The sequence below is a fragment of the Bubalus kerabau genome, chromosome 4 (assembly GCF_029407905.1).
Source record: "Bubalus kerabau isolate K-KA32 ecotype Philippines breed swamp buffalo chromosome 4, PCC_UOA_SB_1v2, whole genome shotgun sequence".
NCBI lineage: Eukaryota > Metazoa > Chordata > Mammalia > Artiodactyla > Bovidae > Bubalus > Bubalus kerabau.
In genome coordinates this window covers 77,562,155-77,573,421 of record NC_073627.1, presented here as the reverse complement: position 1 = coordinate 77,573,421, position 11,267 = coordinate 77,562,155, and the positions used below count along the sequence as shown (strand labels likewise).

Sequence of the window (11,267 nt, the reverse complement as noted above, 5' to 3'; positions counted from 1 at the left end):
TAGAATAAAGAGGTTTTATGGGCTTCCCAGGTTGCGCTAGTGGTAAGGAACCTGCATGCCAACGAGGAGACATAAGAGATGCAGGTTTGATCCCTGGGTCTGGAAGATCCCCTGGAGGAGGAAATGGCAACCCACTTCACTAGTCTTGCCTGGAAAATCCCACAGACAGAGGTACCTGGCAGGTTACAGTCCATAGGATTGCAAAGAGCTGGACATGACTGAAACCACTTAATACACATGCACGTGCACACACACACACACTCTTTGAACTTATTGTAAATGGTAGTCTCTGTGGACACAGTTTCATTAACACAAAGCTCTAACTCTGGCTATAATAAACAGACATTTTAATCTTAGGTTCCAAAATCTAAGCCTCTGCTCTGCCCTATAAACTCAGTATAGGAGGGAATGGCAATTTTAGTCTAGACATTGTAACAAAGCCATCTGGTTAATTTTTTGTGCTGCCATCTTGTTTGTTTTGAACTCCACTGGTCCTCCTTTTCAAATCCAACACCTGCATCTGAAAAATAATTCATAAGGAAAATGGTATTGGTTAGAAATGTAGACTAGACTTATTTTCAAAGTGAATGTTTGTATTTTTAGCTAGCCAAATAATGTATCAGCGCCTTCACATAGCTAAAAATTCAAATAACACAAATAAAGTCAAAGTGTCTGTTGGTATTCTTACCAGAGGTGACCTCCACTGTATGTGATTCTTTCAGATCTTTCCTACTTATGTGTTTACAAAAGCTTTACCTAAATAAATAGCAATGTTATATATTCATATTTATGTATGTATGCATATATATGTATACATATAATACTTTTGTGTGTTTTCTATTTACATAAAAGATTTGTATTATGTGCATCATTTTTTTCCCACCCTATATGTCTCTTCTTTAACCCAGATCTCCTGCATTGCAGGCAGATTCTTTACCATCTGAGCCACTGCACATCAAAAAAAATAAATCTCAGCCAGGTTTAAAACCTGAAGGTAATATTTATAACAAGACAGTGAGACTGCAGCTGGATCAACAGGCATCACTCACGAATACCCAGCACAAAGGTGACCTGGCTTAAGACTTAGAGCAATGCCCTCACCTGAAATTCTAGGAAATCTACATTGGAATCTCTAATACAATCACATGAGACTCTGATTATGTGCAAATCTAATAAACCCATTATACGGATGAAGTGAAGTGAAGTGAAGTCGCTCAGTCCTGTCTGACTCTTTGCGACCCCATGGACTGTAGCCTACCAGGCTCCTCTGTCCATGGGATTTTCCAGGCAATAGTACTGGAGTAGATTGCCATTTCCTTCTCCAGGGGATCTTCCCAACCCAGGGATTGAACCCGGGTCTCCCACATTATAGACAGACGTTTAACCATCTGAACCACCAGGGAAGTCCATTATATGGATACCTGAGGCCTAATGTATTATGCCCTTGCTCCAAAAACATGATTAGCAGCATAATACTTTATGCTCATATTTTTGTGAACATAAGCTAGTTTTGACAGGGGAGAGGTCAAACATTCCACTGAGAAAAATAAATCCTGTAATAAAATCATTTTGTTAAAAGAAATTTCTAGACTCAAGAAATAAAACACTAATTGAATTTTTTTAAACTGAAGGAAAGAGTTGGCTTCATGCCATATCAGATGACTGTAAGTTTTGTACAATGCAATTTATCTAATTATTGGCACTGGGTTTCACAGAATATGGTCAACAGAAAGTGGATATGTTGCTGGAACACGGAAACTAGAACAGGTTAAAAATGTTGTGACAGGTTTTTGGTTAATGACTTCATATCCTGTAAAAGGCATTAATTTTCTTCAAGAGAGTGCTTATGGTTTGCCTTTTATGAACCACTATGTCTAATTTGTTTTATGCTCTAGCAGTGGAAATTATTTTCTTCCTTCCAATTTATATGGCAAACACAAATGAATACTCAAGTGAGGAAAAAAAAAATTGTTGGCTTAATTTGACCATTCTCTGCTTCACCATAAAAGTACATACTTTATTTTGAACTAAGTGGGTAGAAATAATAACTGGTCTTCAAATCATTGAAATGCATTAAGCTTACAAAAAAGTTACTTTTGGAAAATAATTATCATTCTCATTCCAGGAAGACTTAAAAGGATCAATGTACCTGGGAGAAGCTGAAGCAATAGTAATATTTTAAATCTAGCAGCTGGATGGGACCTTGTTTTAGCTAATTATTTCTCATAAGAAAGAGGCAGGAAACCTGGATTACTAGGAAAACTTAGCCAGTCATGTCTAATAAAATTAGGTCTGAATAATTCTTCTTCATATATTAAAACAGTTGTGTATACATTTATTCATTTTTTCAAATTAAGCAAGTCCAGATTGATTATTGTGAGAAGCTGAAGGAATTTTGGGTGTCAGAAGTTTGAAGAGTTTTAAATTTTTGCTGCAAGTTTCCTTTTTTACCTCATGAGTGAGTAAAACTTTGGAAAAACATAAAATTAATACCTTCATTTTAAAAATGAGTTCCAGAAAAACATCTACTTCTGCTTTACTGACTATGTCAAAGCCTTTGACCGTGTGGATCACAATAAACTGTAGAAAATTCTGAAAGAGATGGGAATACCAAACCACCTTACCTGCCTCCTGAGAAATCTGTATGCAGGTCATGAAGCAACAGTTAGAACTGGACATGGAACAACAGACTGGTTCCAAATAGGGAAAGGAGTACGTCAAGGCTATATATTGTCACCCTGTTTATTTAAATTATATACAGAGTACATCATGAGAAATGCTGGGCTGGATTGTTCACAAGCTGGAATCAAGATTGCCGGGAGAAATATCAATAACTTCAGACATGCTGATGACAGCACCCTTATGGCAGAAAGTGAGGAGGAACTAAAGAGCCTCTTGATGAAAGTCAAAGAGGAGAGTGGAAAAGTTGGCTTAAGACTCAACATTCAGAAAACTAAGTTCATGGCATCCAGTCCTATTACTTCATGGCAAATAGATGGGGAAACAATGAAAACAGTGACAGACTTTATTTTGGGGGGCTCAAAATCACTGCAGATGGTGACTGCAGCCATGAAATTAAAACACGCTTTCTCCTTGGAAGAAAAGTTATACCAATCTAGACAGCATATTAAAAAGCAGAGAGATTACTTTGCCAACAAAGGTCCATCTAGTCAAGGCTATGGTTTTTGCAGTAGTCACGTATGGATGTGAGAGTTGGACTATAAAGAAAGCTGAGCACCGAAGAATTGATGCTTTTGAACTGTGGTGTTGGAGAAGACTCTTGAGAACCCTTTGGATTGCAAGGAGATCAAACCAGTCAATCTTAAAAGAAATCAGTCCTGAGTGTTCATTGGAAGGACTGATGCTGAAACTAATACAATTATGTAAAGTTTAAAAATAAAATAAAATTTAAAAAAAAGAAAAATTAAAAAAAAATTCATGTTTAAAAATAAATATAATAAAACTTCAAAAAAAAAAAAGACTCTAATACTTGGGCATCATATCATCTGATGTGAAGAACTCACTCATTGGAAAAGAGCCTGATGCTTGGCAAGATTGAAGGTAGAAGAAGGGGATGACAGAGGATGAGATAGTTGGATGGCATCACTGATTCAATGGACATGAGTTTGAGCAAGCTCTGGGAGTTGGTGATGGACAGGGTAGTCTGGTGTGCTGCAGTCCTTGAGGTTGCGAAGAGTTGGACACAACTGAATAATTGAACTGAACTGACAAATTCCCCTGCAGTGAACCTTCACGTACGAGTCTTTGTGTGGACATATCCTTTCATTTCTCTTGGACAGACAACTAAGAATGAAATCTGGGTCATAGGATTGTTGTTGCTGTCGTTGTTTAGTCTTTCATTCATGTCCAACTGTTTGCAACCCCATGGACCACAGCACGCCAGGCTTCCCTGTCCTTCACCATCTCCCAGAGCATGCTCAATGTCCATTGAGTTGGCAATTACATCCAACCATGTCGTCCTCTGTCATCCCCTTCTCCTCCTTCCTTCAATCTTTCTCAGCATCAAGGTTTTAGTATGTTTAACTTTATAAGAAACTGCCAAACTATGTTTCAAAGGGGTTGTACTATTTTATATTTTAGATTTCCACAAGCAGAACATGAGACCTCTGATATATGTTTAAGATTAGGTAGTTTTATATTAAAAAATTATTGATCACTTGCAGTTAACTTAAATGTTGTTTCCAAAAAATATCACTTAAAAGATTTACTTGTTTACTTTTGTTGTTGTTGTTCATTCTCTAAGTTGTGTCCAACTCTTTGCAATCCCATGGACTGCAGCACCCCAGGCTCCTATGTCCTTCACTGTCTCCCAGAGTTTGCTCAGATTCATGTACTCTGAGTCAGTGAAGCTATCTAACCATCTCATCCTCTGTCGCCTCCTTCTCATTTTGTCTTAAGGAAGGATAAACGCACAGTGGTTGCCAAGCATAGTTTGATGTTTAAACTCCTGAGTTTTTGTGACTTCCTTCTGGACTCCCTGCTTTTGGGAATATCTGAGAAATTACATGATCTCCTTATGACTGTTCTGATGTGACCTTTCCCTTATGCCATGTACACCTAAGAGAGTAGGATATCAGTAGAAATCCAGACTCTGGAGTTCAACAAACCTCACTCCAAGTTGGGTACAGCAAATGCAAGAGAAATTAGTGTCATCCTATTTATAATTTTATGATTCAAGAGTCTGAAGGAAAAGTACACTAAGTTTATTCCAATCACTCATGGAATGCATAAAATTAGACTATAATATACCATTGAGTGGTCTGGCTTATCATTATTGCTATTTATTTATTTTTTGCTGGATTTTTAAAATTTAGGTATAACTGACAAATATTTTAAAGTCTGTATCAAGATGATTGGATGTATGTATGCATTGTGAAACAATCCCCCCCGCATCAAGTGAATAAACACATCCAGCCCCTCATGTGTGTATCATTTTTTGGTGACAACATTTAAGCTCTTTCATTTATCGAAAGCAGCGTTACTGATTGTAGTCATGTCACCATGTTATATGGTAGATCCCCATGACTTCATATTATAACTGAAAGTTTTTACTCTTTTACAAACTTCTACCTATTTTCCCCACCATGAAGCCCTTGGCAACGACTTTCTACTGTGTTTTTATTGGTTCAACTTTTTTTTTTTTTTTAAGGTTCATCTATGTGTGATACCATATTCATTTCACTTCATTTGATGTTTTAAACCATGGAAGTAATTCTTGCTTATTCAGGCAAGGCAAATAATTCAAAGTATAAACTTAATAATCTGCATAAGTCCACACTTCCTTATGAAATCAATACTTTGGAGTAATATTATTAATAGTCATATACTATTTCACATTCATTTTTATGCATATACAAACACTACAGTCATACTCAAAATTACTTTCAAGCTTAAGTCATTCTGACCTTAAATGACTGACTTTCAGAAACTTTTTAAAATTTTCTGTTATTTTAGAAACTGAGATCAATTTAATTAATGCAATAATTATTTTTAATAAACTTTATTTTTAAAGAATTGTGCCCTCTGACTTTATTTATGCATAACCATACTCAACATAACAAAAATGTAGCTTAACTTATACAAAAATACTAATTAACACAATTCTTTAAAGCAAAGTTATGAAAAAGATATTAAGTAAAAGATATAATTCAAGTATTTATCATAGAACTGTACAGTTTTACATCTCTATACAATTCAATTTAGGATCAAGAGAAGGATGCTTCCCTCACTGTTCCAATTCAACATTTTTTATATCAGAATAAGAGATATAAAACAACACTAGAATGGAGAGAAAAATTGTCAACTTTATTTACTATATTATGATTCCATAAAAATTCAAGTGAGTCTACAGTTACATATTTGGAATCAATAAAAGCTTAGCAATTATTTAAAAGTGGAAAAATCATTTTTTTGTATTTAGCAACAATTGATTAGAAATTCTAATTAAAATAGATAGAAGTAAATAGTATTGTTGGCTTCCCAGGTGGTAAAGAGCTTGCCTGCCAATGCAGGAGACACAAGAGACACAGTTCAGTCCCTGGGTTGGGAGATCCCCCCAAGTAGGAAATGGAAACCCACTCTACTACTCTTGCCTGGGAAATCCCATGGAAAGAAGAGTCTGGTGGGCTACAGTCTATGGGGTCACAAAGAGTTGGACATGACTGAGTGACTGAGCACACACAGTACTATTAAGAACAACAACAAAAGGTATTTAGAGATACATTAAACCAAATATATGCAGACTTTATATGAAAAAGAAAAAGATATGAAATAATTTTCATATTATTTTACTAAAAGATACAAAATAATTCCTAAATAGTTTCTATGTTCTTGGGGAGAAAAAATTAAATCTTGCTAATGTTAATTATCCAATAATTAATTTATAAAATCAATTGAACAAAGAAACCTGCATAATACTATGCATTGTAGCATTGCTTGCAATGATGAAAGACTGAAAATGAAAACTTGGTTCATTTATACAAGATTAGATATATAAACTGCAACTTATTTATATAATGTGATGCCACATAGTAAATGCATGAATTTTACTTCAATGTTCAATATGGTGCGAAAAAAATGTGAAATGAAAAATCAAGTTTTTCATGTAGAAGTATATATGTAGTATGGTACAATGTTCATAATTACATGGAAAATGAAGACATTATTTATGTTTCTTTACAGATAATAGATAACTTCACAGGATAACTTCAAAGTGTTAAAATGGGCACATGAAACACTAAAATGGGCACATGTAAGGCAGAGATTTCTTGGGATGTAGAAAAAAAGAGCGTGGTATCTGGAAATAAAATTTCATAGAGCCATGGGTGTTTAATGGGTGTAGTTAATCTGTATGTTTGAATTTTTTCTTTAAAAAAAAATTCAATACAGCAAAATTGTCGTCCATCCTTAAAACAGATAATGCCTCTTGTTCAAGTTGCAGCAGTAAATATTTGGTTTGTATTTAATTTTTTTTCATTTTTTTAAAATTTTATTTTATTTTTTAACTTTACAATATTGAACTCTATTGTGCAATATCACTGTATTCTTAATCATATTCAGCATCACTTGATTTCCAGAATATGAGAGACTAAAACCAAGACTCCGCTGTGAGGTTGATACATTTACATCTCTTAACCTATACTCATCCCAATGAGTCTCTCTCAATCTCCTCCTAGACAGAGTTGGCAAAGAGTTTGAATTATAAACACTGGGCTCATTTATGTGTTTATGTATAAACACTGGAAGCATTTATGTATGCTTCAGTTTGTTGGTATTCCCAAATTTAATCCTTCATGTACTCAAGCTCAGAAACCTAAGCAAGGGTATTTGGATGCCTTCTGCTGTAATTTCCTTCCCTTCCTAAATATCTATCTTGGATACAGCATTATTAAAACCAATAGCATTGTGCAATGGTCCTTCACCATTTATGTGTCTGACACTAATGAATATTGGTGGCAAAGGCAATAGAATTCAATGGAATTCATATTTATACTGGAGTGGGTTGCCATTTCCTTCCCGACCCAGGGATCAAACCCGGATCTCCCACATTGTAGGCAGATGCTTTACCATCTGAGCTTCCAGGGAAGCCCTTATGTCCCTTTACCATCATTTAAATAGAGTTCTTGACAAATACTGTATAATATCATTTATATATGGAATCTAAAAATACAAAAACAAACAAACAAAAAACACTGAATATAAGAAAAAAGGGGTAGACTCACAGATATAGAGAACACACCAGTGGTAACCAGTGGTTGGGAGGGTGCAATATGTGGGTAGGGAAGTGGGAGGTATAAACGATTGGATGTAAGTTAGGCTCAAGGATGTATTGTACAACACAGGGAATACAGCAAATGTTTCAGAATAACTGTAAATCGAAAGTAACCATTAAAAACTGTATAAAAATTAAAAATAAAAAATTTTAGTTAGAAAATATTTTTTAATAAATAGATCTCTTGAGTACCCTACTCACGCTACCTTATATACTCAAAAACTCTTACGTATCTTCATGAAACCTACAGATTTTCTGAATTGTTGACCTGACATTACATCATTACATTTGCCCATTCTGCTTTGACAGGCTTTGCTATATGAGTGTGTGCACACAAGTGTGTGTGTATGTGACTTCCCTGGTGGCTCAGATGGTAAAGAGTCTGCCTGCAGTTCGGGAGACCTGGGTTCAGTCCCTGAGTTGGGAAGATCCCCTGGAGGAAGGAATGGCTACTCACTCCAGAATTCTTGCTTGGAGAATCCCATGGACAGAAGAGTCTGGCAGGCTACAGTCTGGGATTGCAAAGGATTGGACACAACTGAGTGACTAACACAGTGATTTCATATACATATATATGTGTGTGTGCGTGTGTGTGTATATGGTTTACATGTGGGTATGTGTGTTACATTGAAGCAATAAAATTAGTAGGATATAAGATGTTTATTATAACAACATGTAATGGTAGAGATAAAAGTTATGAGAAACGTTAATCTAACCCAAAGATACCTATCTAATTGGACAGATAGCCATGACTCTATGTCAAAATCTATTCTAACTGAACACTTAGGGCATACTTATTAATTCAAAGGGTTTTAAATCACAGTATTTTGCACAGGACACATTCTTCTTTAATTTATCAAGACTTTAATATTTTAAGACATTTCTCCACCTAGTCCCAATGCAATTCCAACTCCCAACAAAGAAAAATAAGGTGTCAAAGACATTTAAATTTTCTAGTCTTTAACTTCTAAGGGTTTCTGTTCATCCAACTCCAACCAGAGCCTTTCCCTTCTAAAACATTTCTTAATTTCTGCATTAAACTTCTTAACATTAAACTTGCTTCTAGTGTTGAAGATTGTACATTCTGGAGTCAGACTACCTGATTTGGTTGGAGTTTCTGCATTTTTCTCTGGTGGCTCAGTTGGTAGAGAATTCACCCGCAAGGCAGGCCTGGGTTTGATCCCTAGGTTGGGAAGATCTCTTGGAGAAGGGAACGGCTACCCACTCCAGTATTCTGGCCTGGAGAAGCCCATGGACTGTATAGTCCATGGGTCACAAAGAGTGGGACATGACTGAGCAACTTTCAATTTCACTTTCTGCATTTTTCTGCCTATTTTTCTGCCTAAACCTTGTTAAATCTCAATTTCCTTAACCAGAATATGGTGATAATAGTGATACCCACTTCAGTGGATTGGCATGGGAATTAATCAATCCCCTTATAATTTTTAGAACTATGGTCAGCATTTAGTCAGCTGCTCAACATATTTTAAGTATGACTGTTATCATGGTTATAGTCTCCCACATTATCACTGAAAAAAGCAAGTTACTCTTACAATCTGCAATCAAAGCTATACTCCTTGGTTGTCAATATAACTATACAGCTCTTATACCAAGTATCTAGCAAAATCATCTCCCTCTCTGCTTAACAGTCCTCCTCTTTTGTCCCTATGCCCAGGTTGCCCCTCAACATTCCATTGCTGGTCAAGCTCTCAGAATGCTCTCTACTAAAGTTTACAAAAATACTCTTCTTGTCCTGTTTTGCTCACCATAATTTAAAGTCCATAGGATCCAGAACCATGTCTTTACATTCACCAGAACCTGAAAAATTCACCAATATGACAGGAAGGACTTGTATGCAAATTCAAACAAGTTAAGAGAGTTTATGTGTACTCTTCACTGCAGAATCTCTAGTGTTGAGAACAAATCTGAAATAAATAAAATTTGGAAAACATAAAATAATATGGTTAAGAGAGTCAGGTTATCTGGTTCTGGTAAACTTGGTTTTCTCACACGCAAAATAGAAATTATAATATTGCCTATCTCACAGGGTATTGTAGTAAATGAGCTAACACATGTAAAGCACTTTGAACTAGCTTTGACATGAGTACTCAGTAATAATAACCAACACCACCATTATGATTTTATTAAATACTGAAGCTTCATCTTCAATATAAATGGAATGGCTCCAAAGATAGGATTAGAAAAACCTTGCCCCCTCTCTAATGAAATATGAAGCTCATTTTTTTAAAGCAAGGGAGAAAATACAAAAGGTCCGTTGAAATACAAAATATGTTAAACCTTCAAAAGCCATTTGAAGACTTCAGCTTTCTCCCATGATGTAGCAACAAGGACTGAATTTACCTCCCCACCTTAAACAACTAAAGGACCAGACAAAATATATGAAATTATGCTTTTCGGACATTGAACATCAAGAGAGTAATTCCTGAAAGAAAGAAACTGAGTTGAACCATGAAATTGTCTGAGTCCACTCCTGAAGTGTCCCCAGGCCTCAGGGCATGAAGGAAGAAACACTAAAAGACTATGGTCTCTTGAGGTCAGAATATAGACTTCGGAGACAGAGGAGACCAAGGCAGCTAGATCACCTATAGATAAAATTATGGGATGTCTATGAGAAAATATGAGAACATTTTCATTATAATCAGGTAGGCAAAGAATTCATAAAAAGGCACGAAATTCAAGTTTAGTTAAAAATGATAAACTGACCAGCATCATTAAAATGTCTTATTTTTCAAATGACACTGTTAAAAAAATAGAAAGGCAAGCTATAGACTAAACAGAAACATACACAAAATAAATACCCACAAAAGAGTTTATATTCAGATTTTACCCAAGAGTTCAAATCTGTTGCCATTTTTAGTGGATGTCTTCTTGTGGGTTTTAAATATATGTATATATATATATTTAATTATCTGAGTAATGTATTTAATATATATTTACTGTAATAATTAATTATTATATAGGTATATATTTAATATACATAAATATTAAATTATACATATTTGAAATCCATAAAAGAAGACAACCAAGAAATAGGGCAAAAGATAATGATACTTCTCCAAAGAAGATGTATGAATGGCTAATACACACATGAAAAGATGTTCAATATTCTTATTCATTACAGAAATCCAAATTACATTCAAAATGAGATACCACTACATCCTATCCACTAGAATGGACAAATAAATACCTCCAAAGGATCAAGGGTGTTAGGTTACAGGGAAACTCTCATTCTGCCAGAGGGAATGTCAGATAGTACAAAAACTTTGGAAAGCATTTAGGTATTTTCTTAAAAAGTTAAACAAATATATCATATGACCTCACTCCATTCCTAGATATTTATTCCTAAGGGGAAAAAAGCATATATTCACCAAAAGTCTTCTATGTGAATATCTATAGCTACTTTGTGGAAACAGTGACAGACTTTATTTTCTTGGGCTCCAAAATCACTGCAGCC

The 11,267-nt window shown here is 35.1% G+C and overlaps 1 long non-coding RNA gene across 1 annotated transcript in view; it reads right to left on the bottom strand.

The window, feature by feature from the left end:
* Nucleotides 1-259: 259 nt before the first annotated feature.
* LOC129649870 (uncharacterized) overlaps nt 260-11,267 on the bottom strand; it is a 31,758-nt gene continuing 20,750 nt past the window's right edge. Inside the window, exons 2-3 of the long non-coding RNA XR_008713333.1 lie at nt 9,559-9,717; nt 260-520 (exon numbers count right to left, since the gene is read on the bottom strand). This is a non-coding gene — a long non-coding RNA (uncharacterized LOC129649870). The remainder of the gene's footprint in view (nt 521-9,558; nt 9,718-11,267) is intronic.